Source organism: Bombus terrestris, chromosome 5 (assembly GCF_910591885.1).
Source record: "Bombus terrestris chromosome 5, iyBomTerr1.2, whole genome shotgun sequence".
NCBI lineage: Eukaryota > Metazoa > Arthropoda > Insecta > Hymenoptera > Apidae > Bombus > Bombus terrestris.
Genome location: NC_063273.1, coordinates 8,156,541 through 8,181,786, shown reverse-complemented (window position 1 = coordinate 8,181,786; position 25,246 = coordinate 8,156,541). Strand labels below are relative to the sequence as shown.

The window sequence follows — 25,246 nt, the reverse complement described above, 5'->3', positions numbered from 1 at the left end:
CGTCGATTGAACCTTCCAACGAATGATATTTTTTGAGGACGCGCTTTTACTTGCGAAATGTCGAAACTACATTTTTTTAAAAGCTGCCGCTCTTGTTCTGTTTTACCATAGTATGGTAATATTAGTTATTGGCAATACGATCTTTCATGTTTGTATTATTGATAAATTATTATTAAAATGTTTAATATAATATAATATCTGTAAATATAAAAAGTACACGAGCTTGGAAATTTGGTATTTTTGGTTACAAGTTTATATTATCGACTTAGCTGCAATGGTAACATTAAGTGTTACTAGATATCCCATTCACATGTCCACATGCAGCTAGTAATATTTCTTAAAAGGAAGTGACGTATTTACCTATGAGAAAAATCGGCGGAATATTTAAATATGACACAAAACACGAAGATTTGTATAGAATTGACATTTGATAAAAAGATAAGTTATAGCCAGCAAATCAAAGTGAAGAATTTTTGGAAGTTTATGACAGAAACGAGACCGTTTGAACCTTACCGAATAATATCAGGTAAAAATTGTTGTAAAAATTGTAAACAGTTGTAAAAATTGTTAGGTACACATTGTTTTATCTTTTTGGCGAATTGGTTGGTAAAATATAAATGATAGCCAAGAATGTTAAAAATGTGAAAGATTAAGTATGGCTGTTGAACCATTTCAATTTTCCATACATATTTAACTATAATTGTCGAAATGTAATCTCTAAAATACAAATGTAATGAAAATTTGCAGATAAAAAGTTGGTAAAGAAAGAAGATCGAGAATCTTTCAAATGTAAAAGAAAATGGTACAGTCAGTTAAAAATCTTCAAAGAACATGGACTAGACAAAGCAGCACTTGCAGCGAGTGAAGAGTGTAAACTTTGTCACTACCATGCTAATTACAGGTAAGCACAAACGACGAAAGCCTGATTAAAATCAAAGATTGTTATCTTACCTGTTTCAAACAGGAGTTCAGAAATTTGTGACGCAGTGGAAGAGACATACGACGACCTGTTAAATGACATGGAAGCTTTTGACAGAAGATCAGATAATAAAACGAGCACCGCATCAACAGGGAAGAAATCTTCCACACTCCTTCAATATATATAAATATCACCCTTAACGTTCATATTTCAGATAGAAGAAAATCAAACTGTCGATACATGCTTTCGTTTTTAACCTTAATAATTCGAATTGATCGCCATATGTAACATGTGAATAACCAAATCGCAGAGAAATCTTGATTAAAGATATCAATAATGCATCACATACGCGGAGAACTTCGTTCGTTTCCGACTGTCCGATAGATTTGGAAATTGGAACAAGATAGAATATATATGAGCAAGATATTACACACTGGCCGAGGTTCCGAGCAGCATCGAATTTCTGTGGTGCAGAAGGTCGACGTTGTTCGGTTCGAGTAAGGTGCTCTGCTACGGGAGCCATGAATGGGCTCGAGGATGCTGAATCCTTGCACAACATCTGGCCCTCCGAGCCTCCCGCGTTACCTTCTTATTGTTAGTTCATCGTGCATCCAAAAACTCGTACCGGATGACCGCGCACCGCCCCATCGATAAACATAACCAAAAAAAGTATCTAATTTGTATATTACCATCTACTAGTTAATAGCTGCGACTCTTTTCACTTACTATACGACTGTATTTTTTAGGTCCCAAAAATATGAATTTTTATGGATAAGTTTAGAATATAGTGAATAGTACTTTAGAAAATTTAAAACTCTTATATCTATTAAAAAATGAGGTTAGAAATTTGAAAATAGTCTTCGCTTTCAAATGTTATAAAGAATATTAATTCCATGAAAATATGTGCACCATGATAAGTACTTAGGAAGGAAAAGTGTGAAGTAAAAATAATAAAGCGTTATGTGACACTTGTAACACTTGAGAAAGTGCGGAAACAACGTCAGTTTTTGGATATAATGGGAATTCTTTGCGAATAGCGATGTCATTTTTATGAGCAGACCTATTTTAATTGTTTAAATAAGGTTTCACAGTGTATACCGTTACAGCCGGAAATGAACGGATATTATAACCAAATTTATTAAGGGAATCTCGTTGCGGCATTTTCATTCTCACGTTATTATACAAACTGTATCGTAATGTTAATCAAAATACAATCATAATTAATTTACATCCATACGATTCGATTTATTCAGGTGTTGTGTTTTAATAGACACATGTCTAATAAACACGCAGCTTATTCAATTGAACAACAACGATCTCTTGATTTTATCTAACTAATAATAAAAGTTAGCCGTTGTAGTCGATTAATTTCGCGATGAAATGCCTCGTTCCTCTTCAATAAATAGTTAACATTAATGATCGTTCAACCTTTCGTACAATTTCTCACCTTTAATCGATCTTCTTTCTCTATTTATTCCTACATGTCGTTAATCTTTTATTTTATTTACCGCAAAATTGGACAATTTTTTTTTTTAATTTCTAGGTCAGTTAAAAATGATGGAAATGGAGGTTAATACGGCTCACAAAAACAAAATAAAATAATTTTGCAAACAAAGTGGAAAGAACTGAAAAATTTAGGAAGTAGCAGCAGTTTAAATAGTTTTGTTGCCAGAGGAATGAAAAGATTGTCCAACTTGAAATGCAAATCGTAAGTATTCAAGTCAATTACAGCAGTAAATGACTTTTTCAATCTTCAAAGCAAGCCTTTAAACGCAAATGAAGCACATTTTACCGATAGCCTTCGATTTCACGCCTCGTAGTCCTTCGTACTAGAACATGAAAGTAAAACAACGAAAACCTGAAGCAGACGGGAAAATAAATTTCTTCGATACTTATTCAAATTCTCAGCTCCCGTATCCGCTTTTAACATGCAACGTTGCTCGCTAGCTAAATAAACATGCACAACAACAATACAAAATAACCAAACAAACGATTCGGAAAGAAAGGAGAAAAGCTATAGAAACTACAAATAGGAAACAAAAAGAGAAAGTAGACGAAACTGAAAAATTTAACAGATCCCTCGTGCCTCTGACCACTGAAAATAGCAAGTTATAAGTTCTCGACGATAGAACTCTTTTTTTCAAAATTTTACAGTTTTGATTGTCAAATAGAATAATTAAATAACTTGTAACTTACGAAATTCAGTTTTATTATCAAATTCGTTATTACGAGAGAATCTAATAAAATAGATTTCGTTTCTACGATTCTACCCACAAGAACATGAATTAGACATCCGCAGTCTACTGGTAATATTATACAGTTCAATAACGCAAGAGGGTTGAACGTTGAACCTGACAAACAATGAAAAAAGGCAAGGCAGAGACGGCCAGGAAGATACAGAAAGTGAGCAAAATGTTGGAGGCTATCGACAAGATCCGCGTCGCCTCCATCCGGACATCGGCGTGCGTTATTTTCATCGAGCGCACACGGAGGAGACAATGAGGGTAAAAATAGAGAAGAACCACGGTAGAACTCTGGACAAAAGAGAGTAGCACCATGGGGAACCCTACCTCTTCACGAGGACACAGAGAGGGGATACCCGTTAACGGAGATTCGACGAAGCAGAGATGTTTAATCGGTGTTGGCCCGCATCAGGTTGATCGAGGACCCCCCAGCTATGGCTGTTCGACGACGATGAGGAGGATGGCGAAGACGATGACGACGATGAGGAGAACGAGAACGAGAACGAGGACGAGGACGATGACGAGGACGAGGACGTGGAACCTTCGATCATCGGGGTAAAGGGAGAGACAGCAAGAGGGATCGAGGAGAGGAGGACATTGGGGAGGGAGAGGGGCGTAAGCGGAACCAGGGTGGGTAACAGGGGAGAGAGAGGCTGCGCCGTGCCGATGAAGCGAACAATGGAGGCGGGATGCTCATTTGTCTGCGGGCATTGTTGTTCACCCGGCCGGAAACACGAGCTCCGTGCTCTCCTTTCTCTCTCCCTCTCTCAGCAGTCCACTACTCCTCTTCGTCACTCCTCCTTTCGAACCGTTTCGTTCTACTCGCCCCGTACTACCCCCCTCTTAACGATAGACAGATTTTCCGATCGTTCGCGGACGTTATGATGCTACCAATGGTACCTGTAATTTTGATGTTGTTCCATGCGAGTATTATACATGGAAAGCTTATCCGAAACTGACTTTGGTAGAGGATTGAGGGATGTGAGGTTGTTTGGTGGCTTGACAGGTTGGTTGGTTTTTCAGGGATGGTATTAGGAGGTTTAGATAAGGAGATGAATGATTTGATTCGAGGTTTTAATGGTTTGATATAATTGGGCTAGTGCGGAGGTAAGGTGACTACTTTTAGAGATACCTTTTAGTAACATTGATATATGTTCTTTTGTATTGGGAAATGGAGATTAGAGGGTGATAATTCTGATAATACGAAAGTGGGATTCTTTTAATGAAGGAAATATAAAGCGGTTTGCCGCTTCTTATAAGAAGTTATCCGTGACACTAAAACTACCAAGTCAGTCAATGACTGTCCACACGACTGAGTTTTTTGACGGTACATTGAGTTTTTTTTTCAAATTACTAAAAACATGCAAGTGTTTTTGCTAATATTAATATTCACTTGTAGGCCAGAAGTGTGATTAAGTACATATATTATTGGTCGAATTCTAATGATCTGGGTATCACATACTGAGATATATATTAAAGTAACTCTAGTATTAGTACATTTCCTATTAAAAAACCCACTAAAGTCCACTCAACGTACGTTACAAAAAAACGTTAAATGAAAGACTTCTAAAAGCTCCAATCTCTATCAATGCTAACAAACCCAACCAACTCAACCAAGCCAAACCCGATCAAAGAAATATCTCTCTCTGTGTGTCTGTCTCTCTCTCTCTATCATCCTATGCTCAAGATCTATCGCCGTCTTCCCGAAAAGCAAGCGTTGCCACTTTGAAGAAATCGAAAAAACCGGCGACGCGATCGACGAGGGATCGACGAGGCAGTTTGTGTTCGAGAGGAGCGCTTGTAGTTTACATCGGTTGTCCACCGACGTGGAGACGGTAGCCATTTTGAATGAAGATGGGCCCAGTTTCGTGGCTTCTCCTCCTACATACATACACACATACACATATAAATCTATATAAAAGATGTATATATATGATATGTGTAAAAGAATATATATATATATATATACTCGTATACATATAGGTATATAAGCAGCAGGCGAGGTACGTACGGTGGAACGGCCCGAAAAGAGGAGAAGAACGGTGAACGCGAAACGAGGCTAACGCAGGGTGGCTTCTGGCTCATTGGGCAGACGTACAAATTCGTCGCGACGTATCCGTGGATTACGTGAGGGCCTGGCACACTCGTTGGTCCCCGAACTTCGGTACCATTTCTCCGGGAGAATGCCACGCACAGAGGGACACGTCCCCGGCCTTATCTTCGACATCGGCCTGAAGCTTCCTTCTTAACGGCTGACCGGACACGAGCTACGCGCGCGTACGCGATGCGCCTTGTCCAACCGCCTCTTCTTTCTTTCTTTCTTTCTTACTCATTTGTTTATTTTCTTGCTTGCTTCGTGTGCTCACCTTCGTGCACGTGGATATTATTGTCCTCCACCCACGTTACCTCCGGGTGTTTGGAAGGGTTTTGTGAGCTGATGAGTAAATTTTAGGGATCCGTTGAGTCAAAGGAAGCTCACAGTATCTAGGAAGAAATTTGGAGAAATCGTGTCTTTATAGAATCGTTATATCATCGAATACGTATAATAAGAGCGTTTTAATAACTTTTTACTCTTTCCTATTTACTTGTTTATTTGCTGTTCAATGTGATATAGATCTTTCTGTTTAATTGACATATTTGATGTTTTACCGGAAGGACATATACATATCGTAAAGCTATGTAATAAATCATTCTCCTAATATCCTATCAAGAATACAATATAATCTAGATTTCGGTTATTGAAGAATTTACAAGGTTTTATTGACAGACGAAGCTCAGCTGTTTCGTTAGAAATTTAGCTTTCTCTGCAACTTGATAGAGAAATAACTCCAAGAAGATTCGCATTTAGTTCTTGGTATTTCCTACTTATCATTAATTATTTCATAGTCATTTTCTCGGTTACGTCTTAGTCTTGCAGTGTAATATGGTACTTTCCTACGTTTCATACGGAATAATTACAGTTATCAGCAATCTTGCGAACAGGTATTTCCTGATATTAAGTCTCGTTATTTACGCTACCATCCTTTAACTTTTTAACATACAGAGAAGGAATATCATCAGTGTTACCTCACGCACCATCGATAATTCTCCCATGGTGTTAGAACGCCACGCAGAAATCGATCGTGGCTACTTCATAAATATTAAAATCGTCCGAATTCCAATTAATCGTTGAAATTGACTCGTTGTTATTACATCAATTATATCATCCTTGATCTTAATCTGAACGATCGATCATCCTCTGTATAGTATGTCAGCAATTAACACCGACAATTTTCCTGGTTCAAAACGTGAAATAAGTAATTGTTCGCTCGTTTGGGAAAATTTCGTCCAACTATGCCAGGGAATGAGACTCGCACGGCGCGCGTACGAGCGAATTAATTAAACGTGTGCACGCATTGCAGCCTGCAACTCGATGCTCGCCGCATCTACGTATAACGTTGCGATATGTAGCCAACCAATAGAGTGCAACATTGTACACCATGCCTATCCCAGGCTATAAAGTGTCGATCGGTGATCGATCGTGCTACATCGGATACCTGTACACCTTGGAACGGTAACCGGAAAGGAAAACTGGAAAATTTCGGTGTGGTTTCGCTTGATAATTATGCCGTTCGTGCGTCAAGCAAATTTAGTCTATATTCTAATTCGTATTTTGAGATGATATGCAACCATGTCGACCTCAAAGTATCGAAATATTTCTTTTTGCTTTTTTTTTTAAGTTTCATACGCATAGAATACTATGATAAAAGAGTATTTGAAAATTTTAAGAAACTGCGAAGTTATAACGACGAATATGAGTATATTCTTATATTTTAGCCGGACGATTAACTTCAAACTTTAAACGCGTTCTCGAAATTTTGCTTTTCGACTTTCCACCCAGTAGATACCCGAAACTCTTCATCCGATTAACTTGAAATTTTTGTACGGTATTCTGTGTAATATTATCTAGTAGATAGCGTACAATTTTAGTTATACCTTAATTTTTATAAATGTTTAAAGTCGATTTCCTTCAGCGGAAAATAAAATTTTAATCTTAAGAAAGACGTCGTTTTCTTATTTTTCCTATTTTTCAAAATTATGGAAAAATTGTATGCTACGTTGAAGATAGTATATTTCTGTATAAGTTCGCACAAAAATTTTGTATCTTTTACCATCCAATCACATTTGCCGTTTGGTGCAAGCAAATAAGATTCTGCTGGATACGCAGTCAGATAATATTGTGCCATTCTGCCATTTTGTAATTTTATATAATTAGAAAAATATGAACACAGAGTTAAGATGTTGCTTGAAGATTTCTATAAAAATCTTGATTCTTTATCAAATATTTGTAGGTGAAAGAAAATGTTAGATTTACCTTATTTATTTAGACATCTCTCCGAGGTTCCATAACACCTTAACTACTTAATTTATTTTACCAGGATCCTGTTGCAGAATTAATATTAATATTATTAACGAAGGACTATACTAAATACTCACGAGGTATTAATACAGACGACCTTGTCTGTACTCTTAATATTATTAATAACTATGGATGTTTGAAAACGAAATAAATGGGATTTTACAGATAAATCTGATAAATTGCAAAAGTTGAAAATTGTGATTCGCCAATTTACTAATATTATTCGTTGGTAGATGATCGTGCAAAATGTTAAACTGAAACGATTGATAAGAAATGAATGTAATGTCAAATTTGCAAACTTTGCTTATGAACAATTTATTTAAGAAACAAACGAGGTTTGAATATATGTAATAGAAACAGAGCTCCGTAAATACAATCACAATCAATGAAATTTGATTTTCACCTTCGCATAAAAATTTTTCCTCGAAAATATTCATTTCGAAATAAAATCGTAAACCTTTGTTATCGTGATCGTAGGCGTCGTTTATCGTTTGCGAACTGATACGACCAAAACGTTCATGAAATATGTTATTTTTGTTGGCAAATGCTATGCGATAGTTATTTGGAAAATACGTTGTATTAATAAAAAAAAAAACATTCTTTTTCGCTTCGTTTTAAACCCCTGGATTATTTTTGGTTTATTTGGCTACGCAAAGATTCGGTATTTCTTTCACTGCAACGAGCAGTTTCTGAAATATTATTGATTAGAGCGAAAAGAATAGTTAAACTGCATAACAAATCTAATTATCTGGTTAATACTGACCTAGTTAAATATTCGTTTGTTAAGAGAAGCTGAAGTACAAAAATCATACATAAATACTTAACATTCGAACTTGTTATACGTGTAAAGAAAATCTTAAACAATCTTAATAACTTCTCCAAACTGACAAAGATAAAATAAACAAATAAAATTACAACAAGGATAATCAATATGAATAATCAATCATTAATAATACATGACAGAATAATATGTATGATAAAATAATATACCTATTAAAAAATCAATGAAATAACAACGTACTCGCAGAAAGCAAATGATCTCGAGATAACGAAGCCATGAATGCAAAGATTACTTTGTGCCAGGACCGGCTCCTGAAAAACTGGGTCGTTGGCGTGTAATTTGACGGACGGATAATGCGATGTTAATAGAATGGAATATTGGCCAGCCGTGTTCATAAATCATGGTTAATTTGGCACAGCCATTCGTTCTAGCAAGCCTCTACTCTACTCCACCTCTTCTTCTCTTCTTTATCGTCATCGACTTCCCTCATATTTTTTCCCTTCTTTAACCCCGGATCCTCCGACTACCGATCGTGTGGCTCCTGTCGGCCAAAGGAAGATCGTAAAACGGAGCACTCAGACCTGGTGCTCGCTCCAGATACTTCTATTCTTGTCTCTCTCTCGCCATTTGCACGTTTACGTCTTTTTGCCACGCGTTTGGCCATTACGTTTCTTGCACGGAACATTTAGGGGCAGTATTCGCTGGAGGAAAATATGTTTTGCGTACTCGTTCTTGGCTTCAAAATTTATTCGTGGGATGCAAGAGATTGGTATATTAGTAGATTTTTTACTTGCGACTGATTCCATTAGTTTTACAGATATTTTCATTGGTGTGCTATGAATTTCTTCGGTGTCGGGTTCTGTTTATCGTATTTTGATGGAAGCTGGTGCAAGATTTGGCGACTAGCGGAAATTGGAACAAGCGAAATTAAAGATTCTTTTGATCCTGGTACTTGTAAGTAACGTTATATTTATTTTTTTTCTTTTTTATAATAAAACATGGAAGTCCATTTTGGTTGTATTCTGAACTTCTTCGATTATTATAATAGTTCAGATTAATTGTGTTCGGATGATAATTTCGATAATCGATTGAAATTTACGATGTCTGGTAGTTGTAATCTATCTTTCATTTTCTTAATAAATCGTCGAATTTTGCAATATGATGCTATCTACTATACTAACTACTGCAGTGCGATACTATCTATTAGTGCTATGCTGTCTACTACTTATAGTATGTGACTCATGTACACATATAAACGCGTGTTCACCTCGTTATAATATTCCTTCTATCTAATTAAACGCGCAGACTGTTACGAGTAGTCCTTCGTCGAAGCTATTAGTTCCGCCGCCGGGTCAGAATTGCGTTCTCATCGAACACGACAGGTGGACAAGCTCCATTGGCTTATAATCGATCGTTGGCAAAATAACAGTAACTAGGATCAATTTGAGCGATGAATTTGATCTTTCAAATTTTCATTATTCACCGTACTATATGCCATAATTCTATTCACGTGGAATAGAAATTATTAAATTATTTCAAATTATGATTGAGCGATACTCACTCTAAATTGATGTTTCCATTACATCCAATGAACATTCTTTATACATACTACATAGACGTTAATTCCAATTTGATCATTAAACGATAAAATAAAACTTAAAAAAGAATATTCGTTCGTTCAAAGCAACGGTTTTTCGTTATTAAAAATTAAAGATATATATAACAGAGATCGTTTCCTACATATTAGTTTTTATTTGGCCGCTGAACGACGAAAGAAGACTTGAGAAAGAATATTATACTAGAATAAGCCTACTTTCGAATGAAACTCTCTACTCTTTCATTTCATATTTCCATTAACACCTATAAACTGTTCTTCGTTCGTGAAAGATTAAGAATTTAAAATATGCGATAGGGAACGTTGTCCATTTGATTACTAAACAATCGAGGAAAAAGTGGGTTGAACATTTGATCGACTTCTTTTGAAATGGTCGATACCAGCGAGAAATTCTCGCTAATGCTATCACTCTAAAATTACCCTTTGCTTTGAATCGGCTCAGGCCGATGGTGCTTCGTTTAATTCCATTTTCGTTCTGTCGTAGACAATGATGTCACGACGTCGGCCACCGGCTCCATGCCGGATGTTGTTCTTCAATTAATGTGTGCCTTATCGCAACGCCCGTAAGATTCCCACCTCCGGCTCTCCCTGGAAAAAATCTTATTCAGCAATCACGATCACGAAACGCAACACTGCCCCCCCCCCCCCCCCTCAACCGTTCTCCCTTTTGCATCATAATTATATCTGGTCTTCCTAGGAAGATCAAACCTTTTTAACTCCGTCCGCATTATTTCAAGAGATAAAGAGGATCTGTTTTAGGAAGATGTTTAACATAGAATCAAAACAAGAAATCATGTATATATTAGCAATAAGAATTACGTTGGTATTTTGCTCAAACTCGAGATACTTTTCACGTTAGAAAAATAAAATTGGGCTAAAAAATGATTTAGAAAAGTGCAGCAGGATTAAGCCGTAGAACACGAATGACAGACTGAAGATGATAAAGGTGTGAGTGAAGATTTTTTCATTGATTTTTCGTTTTATTGAAACAGTTTCTCCGCTTTAGCAACAGTCGAACGTTTCCGTAAACGCGGAGGTTAGTGTTTACAGAAATGAATCCGCCGTTGTTCCGGCTGGATAACAGGAAGAAAACGTTCGATCCGCTGATTCGCGCAATTTGCCATGTAAATTCGATCGTAGCATGATTACACGGCTTACGAGCGAAACCGGCCGATCGTTCGACGACCAGTCAGCTAGATGATGTTCCGCTGATCGATCCTGATCGATTATATTCGATCGGTATGTAGATACAGATCCTTCGAGATCGTGGCAGATGGCCTATGGCGTATCGAGGCCATTATGGGGCTGCTCGAGAATCCGTAATGAAATTAAAAATTAAAAGGGAGACCCGTTCCTCGCCGAGGACTTTTCCAAGAACGGTTCCAACAACTTTTATCGATTAACATTTTCTTGCTTGTTTGGTATTATAATGGACGAGAACGAAGTTTTTAGTTACTTTTAGCGTTATTAGTGTGGTAGGCAGTTGCGATAAGTTGTGTAGAAAATAAGATAAAATGAAGAAGGTTACTATTATTTCATAGAATAACGAACAAAAGAAACACATTGTTTCCATCCTTTCTGATCCAATCGTGTATTTTTACTGTTAAAAAATTTCTTAATATTATGAAAATATGACAGATTTCTCGTTTCAGTGTTAGATTAATATTTTCCTAAGATATATTAAAAGCAATTTTATATTAATATAAATTAATAATAAATATCATTTTATATTGATATTGAATCTAGGACCGCAACACGAGTAATGAAGGTAAATATATATATATAATATGAAGGAAGACACTATGTATGTATAATGTTTATTTGTATTGGAAACACACAATCTATCGAAGCATCAATTATTACGACAAATTTTGTTTTTATTGATCGTTTCCATGGCGAGATTCGAAAGATATTTACCTGCTGGATGCTGTTTTTTGTCGTATAAAATACGTTCGAATACGTCGAAACAGGAAGAACCGGCGAACAATAAAAAGTTTTCGCTATGCGATTCGTTTTAATGGAAAACATCCGCGTGGCCGGATAAAAGTTATGTTTACAAAAAATACGTAATACACGTGGTGCACGCCGGCGAAATGGAGGTTAAGCGTCGAAATTAAAGCGGAAGCACTGATTCTTAGCAACCAGAGTAGCAAGAGAACAAATTTCAATTAGGTCTACATCAGCTTTGAGCTTAGGTTTGGATTATGATTGCTTTAGCTTTAGGTTAGGTTTGCTTTAGTCAAAATTAACCATCGATTCTCTGCAATTTCAAGAGAAAAAGAGGACAAGTTTGGATTAAGTTTGAACAAACTCGAATTAAATTTACATCAGATTTGAGCTTAGCCTCCGATTATGATTGCTTTAGGTTTAGGTTAGGTTTGCTTTAATCGAAATTAATCACCGATTCTTTGCAATTGACAAGTCTAGGTTATGTTTAAGCTAAATTCCACCCAGAATAACCTTTTAAAACTCCGTGTACTTGATGAGAAAAGGAATAAAAAAAGGATAGGTTAGGTTAGTAAAAATTAAAGCAGAACCATTGATTCTTAGCAAATGGAGGAAAAGAGAAGACAGGTTTCGTCTAACCGGCGACGAACGTCGTTGCGCGATCTAGTGACGCAGCCAGACGGAACGAATTATTCTAATTCGTTCTGTATTCGGACTGGCGCGTCTCTAGGAAACGGCCATTAGGCTTTTAGACGTGCCTAACCGGACCTAGACAATGGCTCAATTAGCGAAGGAGACCGACAACGAGCGCAATCATTCAAATACGTTTTCGCCCTCCTTCTTCTTTCCCTACTTCCACAACTTCCGATCAAAGCTTCCGCTTGTGATTACTTCAAAGGACTATTGTTTGTCGATATTAAATTATTAAATTGGCTACATTGCTATTGGCTACGTAACCAATTCATACTTAATAGATGTTGCTACTTCACTGACATAACGGCGATGCCGATAATGTGAAAATTAGATTGTTAAATCAATTGAATTGTTATTGATCATTTTCTATTTCATCGACACAATTACAGCAACATACTAATAATGATAAAATTGTTTTTCCTATTGTTAGCATAAGAAAAATAAGAAAGGTTACCGTATACGGTCAATCGTAAAAGCCTCAGCGAATCTGATAAAAGCGTCATTTTTATTTAAACAAAATTTTCGTTATCTTTTCTTGCTAAATTTAAATAAATTTCTGAACATATCGGTTACGTGATAAGATAACCAGCACTATACCATACAGTGAATGAAAATGGCCTTCGTATACGAAGGTATATGAAGGAATAAGGTGTACGAAGACCTTCGTGAATGGCTATAAATAAATTTTCATATGTTTGTAATGTTTTCTTTTTCGTAATGAAACACCTGATAAAATATAATCTCAATATGAAGCCGTGTTGTTGCTACGGTATTGGAAAAATAAATAGTTTTCTCGCTACGGTGGCTAACTTATAAAATGGTGCCAACGTGTATATAATTGTAGCTTTGATTAATGATTTTACGTCTTACAAACGAGCAGAACATCATACTTATTAATATAAAGTCGATGCGATGCGTAACGAACGTATGCCTGAAACCGTGAAACGGCGCATCCGCAATATTCTGAATTAATTCTTCGTTTTAATTGTTGCTGTTTAATAATGCAGCGAGTTCTCTCTTTCTAACGTAGATCACGATATTATATAATTAATTACGGTTGTTACGAAGTGTGTACACCGACAACTTGTTATTAGATTCGACTTGTTGAATGCTCAAAGTCGAGAGACTCTGATGTTTCTACTAACTAATTGTCATTAATTCTCACTTCCTTCGTCAATATAACGACAGATTGGGGTGCTTTGATAGTTTATCTTATGGTGTTAATATTTCATTTCGATAACTACTTTTACACGTTATCCCGTAACTGTAAATATGAATTCTACATTTCATAGATAAGTATTAATTAGTAAGAGTAGATTTAGATTACGTGTATAAAGTAGAATTCGTTTTACTGGAACAAGATTTTATTTAATACTCGAGTAACTAAACACCTGCTGATTGAATCTACTAATATGAACGTGAACTCTTATATAATATAATAAAATTATTCTCCTATGTTCAATGTCTAACGCAACAATTAGATTCAGATGAGTGATCTTCCATTGTATCAACATCTACTTTTATAGCCAAAAAGTACTAATTCATTGGCATGAAGTATCTCTCACTCTCTAAAAAGTCAATCCTATAGCAAAAAATATTCCTATCAGGACACTAATAAACCAATCTCCAAAATTAGATTTTAATTTCGAGTACCACAAACCTTCCAATTATTTATACCTGGTACAAAAAACAATACCAAAAACATTCTTAAAATTCATTTCATACAATACAAATATCGAAGCGAATTTAACACTGTTGCGATGCTGGAATTTTCATATTGCTGTATTATCTTTATAATTTTAGCGAAAAAGGGGATTGCTAATGTTTCAAGAGCACATTAAGAAGATCCTGCATTCCGGTGAGAAATTTTTCATATCTTGTTCAAGCCCGAGACATTTTCCAACGTTAAAAAGCTGCAATTGCATCTTTCTGCGATCGTTAACGAACAAAGAGTATTCTACGTGTATTTTAGCCTTTTAAATACTGCAATAAACTGAGGAATTGTAATCCAAGTCTTGTTTCAAGGCCGCCAGGCTGAAATAAAACTATCTATCTATCTATTTATGTAATGAGCCCCGTATTTTATTCCCTTAGACTTTTTCTTACAACCGAAAGAACGCAATGGAAATAGAATTTCAAGAAAAGGAAAGGAATGATTTTACAAGGAACAAACTGCCCTATTACGAGAGCACGCGTGGCCCCAAGCCAGAAGCTTGAATTTCCTGGATGGTGACTTTTTCCCTGCCGCGAACAAGGACGTAACAGAGATCTCACGTTTCGTGAATGGAGGGAACATCGAGGAGAAAAAGGCAAAAAGGGATATATACACGATAGTTTACGATGAACGAAACGAACGGAGCTCTCGGTCGATTCGTCACCGTCGACGACGACGGAGGAAGTGAACGGGTGGAGGGTTGGGGACAAGTTAAAGTATTAAGTAGCCGTCGCTGCGTCCGCTGTCAGTCTCCGCTCTAATTAATCGTAATTGACGGCCGCGCGAAGCCTCGCACATTGCTCGCAGCGTGTGCATCGTGCACTCCTTCTCTTTTTCTCTCCATCTCCTTGTCTCTCCTTGTTGGGCACCGTGTCGTGCTGCATAATCGTTCCGAACCTCCTCTTCCGTTCCTCACTCAAATCTGCCCCGTGAGCCAGACCACGGTCCTACACGTCTGTCTGATTTTTCCAGCATTTTTCGACGTTACACATCCAGCGCATCTTTGCATAAGAGTTTTAGGATGGTCGTCGCTTCCAAAATTTTAATTGAGAAATGAATATTGCGTCAATGCGAATACGATTTCAAGCCTGAACCAAATCCTTTTTCTTGTTCTTGTATAACAAGTATAAATTTGTTCAGTGTAGCAGACTATTTTTGCTTTTAACTTCTAAGGTATTCGTTATGAATAACAAAAATTTGGGTCGTGAAAAGTAATTCGAATCAAACTCAATACAGCAGCATCAATTGCTTGGCTGTAAAAGTTAAAGTTGAAAGCTGGATAATATTTAGCTTAAATCTAATCAGAATCTGACCCCTAGCTATAGTTTCCGATGGAACTGAAGCTAGTGATTGTGTTATCCTACGAATAAAATTAACCTGGTTTAATAGTTTTTAACTTATTGAATCCATTTAAAGACGTTAATTTATTTAAGTTTGAGAATTTGCAAGGATTTGATTCCTTAATATTTCTAAGTTTATATATACCGCAAAATCAGAAGTGGATTTCTCCTGTAATATGTACAGAAATAGCTATATCTCTTGCCGAATTTAATTCTCTAATTGCTCGATTAAATATTAACAGCTTCAAGAAAGTTATAACGCTCGAATAATTAGACTGATTACCTAGTGGTGGAATCAATTAATCTAGTTTCAGAAGTGGGACAAGGAACTAGCAGTGAAGCCAGTACAGATACCAAAAACAATATTTCAATTACAAAATATTTGCGAGTCAACGTCAATCTAATTTCGATGAAGAAATAGTTAATTGCTGCAAATGCAAGCGACTATTAGTGGACGTCTGATGTTCGAGATTCCAACGGACGGGTGGATAGAGATAGAACAGAATTACGTAACTTTGTACCCAATTTGCATGATTAGTTCACCCATTTTTCTTCCTCGACTGACTGGTTCACACACGGTCCACGCGCTAGATACTGGATTCTCACGGTACGTACGCCAATTGGAGTCAACTCATCTAAATACTCGTACTGCCCACCATTTGACGAAGCTCGAGGAGGCCCATTATGTAACCAACGTGGTCAATTTTGCCCCGCATTCGCCAATTGTTCGTTCCTCGTTTCTCGGGCCTAACCGATTTGGAATTGTTTTCGTCAATCAACTAATATTATAATTTTTATGTTAGAGAGTTACGCACTATGGCATCCTAGTTGATGAAGACTGTTCACCCTGAACCGATTTGTAACTATTTCCATTAATCGACATTATAATCCTTATAATAAAAATTATGGATATCTGAACTAATCTGGAACCGTTGTAAGCCTCACAGTAAAGAAACATAATATTTGTTTGTTAATGATAGTTTATCCGGAACACTGTTAATTTAACATGCTTCCTAATAGAAAATAGAATAGAATTCTTGAATGAAGGACATATATGGTAGAATGATTTTAAATGATTTGGTATTCCTCGTTATATATCTATAAATAGAATTATATTGTTAAACCTTGAAAAATTTCAATATTTTCTATGATAAAACTGCATAGAATAGAGTGACCTACATATGGTACTTATATGTCGAGTAAGAGTAGAAGGAGTATAGCGCAACTTCTTTGAAAAATCCTCAACCTGTAAGCACCGCAATGAAACCGCGAAATCGTATTGTGCAATTGTTGGTTACGAGCACGAAACGTGATTTTTTGAAGACGATCAGAGGCCGATAAACTACTAACTTCAATCGACATAACCTCCAAGATGCAGAGTCAATTTACATCATATGCACGCATCCAAACACCCCTTCGATCTTATCTGAATCACAATAAACCCATTCGAAATTAATTACATCAATTCTTAGTAAGATTCAATAAGCACAACTTCTAAAATACAAAGTCAACTTACGCTATATGTACGCATCTAAACTCTCCGTCATTCTTACTCCAAACACTCCATCGATCTTACCTAAAATCACAATAAACCCATGCAAAATTAATACGCACAATTTTTTATAAGACTCGGTAAACATAAACTCTAAAACACAAAGTTGACTTACACTATACGTACGCATTCAAATTCTCCGTCATTCTTACTCCAAACATTCCATCGATCTTACCCAAAATCACAACAAATCCATTTATAATTAAAAAGATTCCTAATTCCTAATAAGATTCGATAAACATAACCTCTAAAGCAGAAAGTCGATTTACACTATACATACGCATGCAAACTCTTCGTCATTCTTACTCCAAATCACAATAAATCCATCCAGTACCACACGATTAAAGAATAAAATCACCGTATCGATGAATCAAAGAAAAACTTACTACAGAAAAATGTTTTCTTAGTGGCACGCGTACTTGATTATCACGTGTATTAACACACACCTGTGAAACGCGCTAACTGGCCCTCGCAAAGGTTAGTCGATTGCGCGCGCGCATTTGCTACGAAAGTTTGCTACGAGCTTCAACGTAATGATATGGTTTTCGGTTTCTGTATTGAAACACGATTCTCAGTGGGGTAGGTCAGCGTTATGGTGTGCGTACGTGTGTGTTGGTGTGTGTAGACAACACGGGAGGATCACACGCACACGCGTTGACGCCGCGCGTCGAAAGCGGCGAACGCGCGCGTAATTTGTCGTAGGAAAACAACGTCCTTCAGCTGTCGCGTTGGTGATTCTGAATGGATCCCGCTGGTGACTGGAGGAGATTCCAGCTGTTCGTGCGTACACCAGACTCACAGCGTGAACGCCTTTTTCAAGACGTTGACTTTCTTTCATTCTTCCTTTGGAATTTGCTCTTTTAGCGGTGCATGGCAATTGAGATGGATGGAAAGTACTTCTTTGATAATTAAATGACTCGTAACAATAACGACGCTTGTTCGTGCTTGTCTTTTCCCAGGAAAAGACATAATGTGTCTAATTTCTGTTTTAATATATTTCAATTTTTTAAACAGGATATTAGTCGTATTGCACAATTACTGTGGCCTGGAGTTATAGAATCACAAGTACAGTTATTTTTGTACAATCGCTTAACTTCCGTTCAACGATAAGCGAAAACATAGAAAATATGGTATTTCAGTGGTGAATAGTAAGTAAAATGAATGGAGTATACTTCTTCGTTAATTTTAAATATTGGATTATTGCAGGTCTTGTAATGTGACTTTTTGTTTTAAAATGTTGCATTCGCTCCATTTTCCTTTGAAAATGTGTTTTTTTTTTATAAGAACCAGTATTCACTGATGTTCTTATTCGCTACGATAGTTTGTCACGGATGAAGATATTAGGACGGTTAAAAATTCAGTTTTCCTAATTTCGATATTGAATCTCTCTGGCCGTAATCATATTACAAAGTTGTCCTTTCCACAGTACCGCTTGCAACGGTGAAGCTGTGGCTGTCCGCTGCACCGCTTAATTCCTGTCTAGAATTACAAGCAGCCAACGATCAACTCCATAGTCGCTCACCTGACACTATAACTGGCATACTCTCTTACCTCTGCGTACACTAACATTTCATTATGTAAATCTTAAAAATACAACTTCAAAAATTACGAACTTTCCATTGAATTTCAAGTAACACCATTAATATTAAAAGAAAAACACTATTTCCACAGTACCCTCAATGTACGCTTATTATGCTACGTTTAACGTTTTACGAGAAGCTAGAAAAAAGTGGCAAAGTCGTATCCTGTAATCCAACATAATCCTTCTGTAAAAAAAGAGTGGAGGGAACGAAGAAGAGAAACAAGTTATCATAATGACGTTACGTTTACGTTGCCGCCGCCTAATCCCATGAAATCCACCCCAGGGAAAACAGGACGCGTGTCAACCCCCATAAAGTTCTGCCAGCGTGTTTCATTGGACGAACGACTAACCAATCGTCTGCACGAAATTCCATGGTGTCATTGTACCGAAAAGGGGACGAGATCTCCGACATATGTTTGGTGGGCTAGAGATTCAAGGGGAATTTCTATGGGGCGATGAACGAAATTAGGGGTAGATGCAGCACGTTGTAGGTATACAACGGTATGGGGAATTAGGAGAATCGTACTTTTTGCGCCTGACGCTCTCAACCATTTATATAGAATTCTTCTTTTTAAATTTCTATTTTAATGTTACGTATATTTTTATCGTCTCTCTGAACCAATTTTTAATTTCGTTTGTAAAGAAAAATTGTTTGAAATGTTATTTTAATAATCCAAGTTACGCATGCTAGAGCTGTAGAACTATTAAAGTGATATTAAGAAATCATTATTAACAATTGATTGAGCAAGAAACCAAATTAAGAGCAATTCCTTCGTATCTCTTATCTTATAAATTTTCCTTTATCTGTCGTTGCAATATCGACGAAGAAAGCAACTCTCATAAAAATCCAAACCCAAACATATCATTACACAGTAATGATTCATTATCTTGAGAAGTGTACAGTACCATTTTATAGAGTTACAGTATTGTTTCATAATATCTCTTACCTTAGAAATTTGTCTTTATCCGCTACTACAATTCCAACACCAGGCAAACCTTCCAAAATCTGCCTAATCACCCTGTTAAACGTATACACATTCATCGACGACATAGTCACAGTTTTCCACGGACCGGATCTCCGGTCGTTGAAACAGTTTACGGGTCCGCTGACATATCGCACCATCGGGTAGGCATTAGATCGGTCCCATGGCGGTCGATGGGCGCACATTACCGCCGTATCTCTGTCGCGTGTCAGTCCAAGGAGAAATTCGATTCATAAACGTCAAACACGTGCTACGAGCTATTCCCACTAGGCGGCCATCGTGTCGTCTATTGTGGTGTCGGTGACAATTTCTGACGACGTATATAATAGTGAAAACCGTATAGAACGGAAGGCAGAGAGAAGAGGGAATTTCTATGACTATGAAAGATGGCGGGATATGGAAGCAGACGGCGTACATAGTTCGATAAACGCCTGCAGCCAAACGGTTCTATCTTCGATACGATCGGTAGTTACTTAGCACTTCTCTGACGCTCGTTCGATCGTTATCGCCGCTTGCGAACCGGCCCTGCCCCCCTCGTTGGTCCGTTAAATTTATTGCGGGCCCCTGCGGAAAAGAGGCTGACGGCCCATCTGCATCCCCCTTCCTTCTTCACCCCTTCCTCTTCCTTGCCATTCCGCTGCAACTCTTCCCTTTCATCCCTAGCTATAACGCGTTATGTATGTATAATACGAGACAATACGTCTGGTTTAAATGCGCAAAATGTACACGATATTAGTGCTGTAACCATAGAGGATAAATAATTGTACTTGTGCGATTAGAGAAATTTAGTAGAACGTTCGAATTTTTTTTTTTTTTTTAATTGAAGTTCTTTGCTGGTTTGATTTAAATTTATAGGCACGATATTGGTTCTGCAAGTATATCTGAATATCTGCTTGAGTTTTTAATTTTATTTTTAAGGATTTTATAGGAATGTATCTTCTTTTTTTTAGTTATTAGACGAAGTTATAATGTGTTCTTACTATTGGCAATTTCTTACGTATTTTAAAATTTGTTGTACGTACAATGTATATAAAGTTTACTTGGGTAATTTTGATCAGATATCTGCTCTTGACAGATTTCAAATTTGCTTTTACACCGATGCCATTTACAGGTATCGTTGGTTGGTTTTCGGTGAATTCGGGGGATCGAGGACAACCGTTCTGGGAAGTTTAAAGTTTTTCGACCGCAAGACCACCGAGAGATTATTGCTGGACCGTCTGGACCATTTACATTTTTACATATTAACCGGGATGATCGTGACCAAGGATAAGATAGCTGTTAGGTGCAAAGGAATGGAGATTTCGCGAGAGGCGATGCTAATTGAATGGAAATTAAATATTATAAAAATTCTGTGCAAGCTTCGCAAGGCTCTCTGTAGCTCTTACAATTAATTTTCGTCCAAACGAGATACTCCACTAAGAAACTGTATAACTACAAAATTACTAACTGCTAATAGTAGGCTAAGCCACTAAAAGCAAAAATTTATATTGCTTTAAATATTCGATACTATCTTTGGAAAAATGACATTCGGCTCAAATCGTAAAATTTCCCGCATTTTTACAAAATTCAAAGATATAACGTCAGATGGAACGATCTCTCGTCACTTTCCGGAAATGAAATTTCTCCTGCCTTATTCTTTATTTTCCCAATAATTTGTGGCCGATCGAAAGAAAAGCAGAGAGACCTGTCGAGGTGCAATTATTCGCGAGATTCGGTTACGAGAGGCGACGTCACGCGCCAAGTCAGAACGGGAGAGCAACACGAGGGGGCCCAGGAACGTCGACACTATGGAAGAGAGGGAGGATGTAAGGTGACACCTCTGGGACAGGTCTGGCTTCCCGTCAAGAGCCCGTCCGAGATAATCATATTCATAATTCGCGAGTTCGCGGAACGTGCACCCGCGTCGTGCAAGAAAAGGACACATTGTGGCGAAAGGTGACAGGCTATTTTTATTTGAACCCTAGAAAAATTCTCCCAGCTGTTCTTCTCTCCTCTAATCATTAACCGTTGAAAAAGCCGATAATGTAGGAAGATCGTCGCTAACCGTTCATTTTCTCCATGCAGAAAATTACACGTATAGGAACGTATGTACGTTATTTACGCTTTCTCTTTTTCTGTTCGAGGATCTTCCAGTTTGAAGATTTTAGAGTACGATGAGGATGAAGGGACAGATGTCCTGTAAGTTATGAAAAGATTGTAAATGGGTATCTTTGCTTGGAATCGAAAGCTGACGCTATTTTTGTCAACAGGATTCGATCACCTGTGGAATACAGTATGAAGGGTTTCTTCTCGGTGCGAATAACTTTGCTCGCACACTAAAATAAATATCAAAAAATCATCGATGACGAAAATTGTCTTTGGTTACGAGTAAATAATTGGCAACGATATATTCTACTAGTAGTCTTATTGGTAAAAATATAATTACCGATGATCAGTAGCGGTGCAAAGAATTGTGTTTTATTACCAGTTATCATTACAGGCGACGGAATTTCTTTTGGTTACCAATGACCATTATCGACGATGAATATCACTTTTTAATAAGCGATAAGCATCATCAACGCGACGAAATATTTTCGCTTTGAAAATTTATCATTGGTAAAATTCCAAAACCAGAAAATCGGAGCTTCGATTTCAATATTCCTTGAAACGTCCAATAAAAAAAAAACCCAACGTGACCATTAAATGTCAAAGTTTTACGTATGTAAATGCCGAACGATAAGACAATGCTACTTTACTCCAAAGAACAAGAGGATCAAAGAAAATGAACGCAAACGAGACGTTGAAGAACAGAAGGGAACACCAGGAAGGGAAGTAGTATAGAACGTTGAAAAGAGAAGGAGAGAACGAGAGAAAGAGATAAAAGAAGAGATGGGAGCATCGGGAGCAAGACGTCGACGGAGTGGCGGATTAGAGGCGGCTTCTCGGTGTATAGCGAGCGGTCCTATTGTCGGGCCGCATAATACGGTTATGATTTAGTTTTGGGTCGTGAGGATCGCGTTGAACGAATGAACGAACGGACCAAGTGGGGCCTGTCGTACATTCTGTCTCACTCTGTACGGTGGATGTTGGCGCTGGAGAGGGGCCCAGAGCTGTTGGTGTCGGGTTACGAACGGGGCCAGGGCTCCGCCTGGACATCCACACGTCCTCGTATCCGCGGACCCACACGCAGTCGGGCCCTTTAAGCGTGCCCATAACTGCGTGTACCGAGGGCCACGATCACGCGTGTCCCTTCTCTAACGTCCCTCCTCACTAGCACTATCTTTACTCTTGTTCCATTTTTATATTCTTTTCTTTTGTGGAAAGTGGGCCATTTGGGTTTGTAGCTTTTGAGAATTTGCTTGTGCCAGATTACAGACGTTACTTCTATACTTTCTTTATTTAACCTGTTGTCTAGTTATATCTTCGTTTCATTTGGATGTTAACAGACGAATTAAAACTAACTTAAATTTCCTTTCTCCTATCATTTCTATTTTCCACAGCTGACGATTATTCAACTTGTAATATCCATCTATATATTCACTATGATTCGTCGTCAAGAGATGATACGATGCATAATTTTTCTGTACCAAACGCGTATCCAGTGTATCTTAACGACTCAGAAATGATTAATGCAGAAAAATTCTCTTTCCATATCGTTCCATTCCTTCCGTATTTTCACCTCCACTGTCTACTTTCCTTAAAAACCATCTACAACCCAACCCAACGTCGATGCTTCTGCAACCCTTGTTCCCGCTCCAAGAGGTCGAAAAAACAAAAGGACCAGTTGATAGTCGGAATTAAGCGATCTGACAAATTGCCGGGCAAAGGGTAAAGACGACGATCGGCTCGAGACGCGAATCTAGATAACCAACACACCTCTACCATCTACCACCAAAAACAACACCAAGAGACCAACATCTTCAAACCTGCCCACCTACGATTTTCCAGAAAGATTCCCGGTTGGATCTTCTGGATATTCTATGAAGTCGCAGGTTTTTACAAAAGTGGAGGTGGAGGTGGTCGCGATTTATCTGGAACCTCGAGGACCGCTCTGGGACTTGGCTCGCGGTTAAAACGTCGGGGACGGAATTTAAATTTCACAAATTAGTCCGTCCATTACACCCTCGTTGTAATCGGGTCGGCTGATCTCGAAACGCTCGCCCCACCACGCTCCATGAGGTCGGTTCTTCCACCTCCTCTTTTCGTTCGTTCTTCCACCGAGGGACGAGGGAAGGCTACGTCCACACGAGGTGGACGCGGTTCCTGGAAAGCGTGGGTGCCTCTTCCAGGCAGACAGGATCAAGGATCTGGGCCCCCACAAATCATAACGCGGGTGCACCGCAGATCCCGCACCAAGATCCTCCAGTTCTTCTTCTTCTTCTTCTTTCTTCTCGCTCCACTCTTCTTTTTCCGCGCTCTTCGCGCTCCCGTAACCGTGTTTTCTTTCGTGACCGATTGCGAACTCGTGGGTTTTTGTCGACTGTATAAAAAGCTGTCTTTGGAGAGATTAGATGCTGAAAAGAGATTTGGAGTCTTTTGTAGGTGTTGTTAGAGACTAATAGAGTATTTGGTTAATTAGAGGAAATTTGAGAGATTTGGCGTTGTTTGGATATTTCGATGCTTGAGAATGTCGTATGTGTAAATTAACGAGATCGGAGTGTTTTCAGCTAGTCTTCGTTGTTCTGGATTGATCTCTGTCAATTTAAAGAAATTTCTAAAGTTCTGCGAGTAGGATTTATATTTATACTTATCTGCAGATATCTAGAAACTTTCGAAAAGCGATTAGAGGAGAATAAAGATTAAAGAAAATCGTTGTACAGAAAAATTTCGGTCACAAGTGCTATCCTCCAGAGACTAATTTTTTATTTAGGAAATACAAGGTTTCTCTGATATTTTTATCGCAAGAAAGCTAAACGTCCTAACAAACCTTTGTATATTGATTCAAAATCCACTGATACCTACATAAATCCCAGATGATGACTTTTACAAGAAGGCTGCGTAAAACTGTTCTGTCGAACCACAGCTAACCATTTATCATAAAAAAGGGAACAAAACTCACCTATTTGAACAACATTTCTAATTCACCTTAACCCTGCGCGAATTTCACTAATGGAAAAGTCCTCAAACAAATCTATCTTCCTCGTAGAAGAGATCCACAAAATTTATGATATAACATACACAAGACATGTGACACAAAATTTGCAAACTAATTTCTCCAATCCTTCGAAATATACAGCAGATTTATCCAAGAAAAAAATTCTCTCGTCTCGATAGAATCCATATAATCATCTACATATACCTAAGATAATTCCAGATCTTCTTCAGGGTTGTGTATATTAACGAGTACTGGATGTAGAAAGAAGAAGAGGTATCGCAGAGGGCTGAGAGGAATATATAGGTGGAGTAAGGGTGTTCGTGGCCGTTTCTAATGGGCAAGGATTTCCTTACACACAAAAGCCAGTGAAGAGAGTGACTGATCGTCGCGAGCACCGCGAATAA

General features: G+C 37.7%; 1 long non-coding RNA gene and 1 other non-coding gene across 2 annotated transcripts; both read right to left on the bottom strand.

Moving 5' to 3' along the window:
• Positions 1 to 2: 2 nt before the first annotated feature.
• Positions 3 to 11,255, bottom strand: LOC105665795. The gene is made up of 6 exons (XR_007224143.1): positions 11,229 to 11,255; positions 11,020 to 11,110; positions 10,629 to 10,707; positions 10,378 to 10,545; positions 5,174 to 5,646; positions 3 to 5,043 (listed from the first exon to the last, which is right to left on the bottom strand). It is a non-coding gene; the product is annotated as an uncharacterized LOC105665795 (transcript).
• A 647-nt stretch (positions 11,256 to 11,902) lies between these two features.
• LOC125385144 lies at positions 11,903 to 19,271 on the bottom strand. Its single transcript, XR_007224146.1, has 3 exons — positions 17,590 to 19,271; positions 17,168 to 17,227; positions 11,903 to 17,077 (listed from the first exon to the last, which is right to left on the bottom strand). It is a non-coding gene; the product is annotated as an uncharacterized LOC125385144 (long non-coding RNA).
• Positions 19,272 to 25,246: the final 5,975 nt, after the last annotated feature.